The sequence below is a fragment of the Charadrius vociferus genome, unplaced genomic scaffold (assembly GCF_000708025.1).
Source record: "Charadrius vociferus isolate BGI_N301 unplaced genomic scaffold, ASM70802v2 scaffold822, whole genome shotgun sequence".
In the NCBI taxonomy this organism is placed as follows: Eukaryota; Metazoa; Chordata; class Aves; order Charadriiformes; family Charadriidae; genus Charadrius; species Charadrius vociferus.
The window spans coordinates 2,097,230-2,097,453 of NW_009647481.1; positions in this window are offsets into that span (position 1 = coordinate 2,097,230).

The following is a 224-nucleotide window of genomic DNA, read 5'->3' on the forward strand; positions in this document are numbered from 1 at the left end:
GGGTGGAGTTCTGCGCGCTCTCCTACCAACAGGGAGGCAGAGGAATCTCTTCTGACTGAAAAGGCCGTGTTTTTCGGTAGTTACCGCGTTTATGCGCTGCTGTAAGTCTGTATTTTGCTTTGCACAATGCACATTAAGATACAGTTTCTGAAGAATTTACTCACCAATTGTGTGACGGTACCAGCAAAAGGAAAGCTTTCTTCAGTGAACGTGGCAGCTTTTCA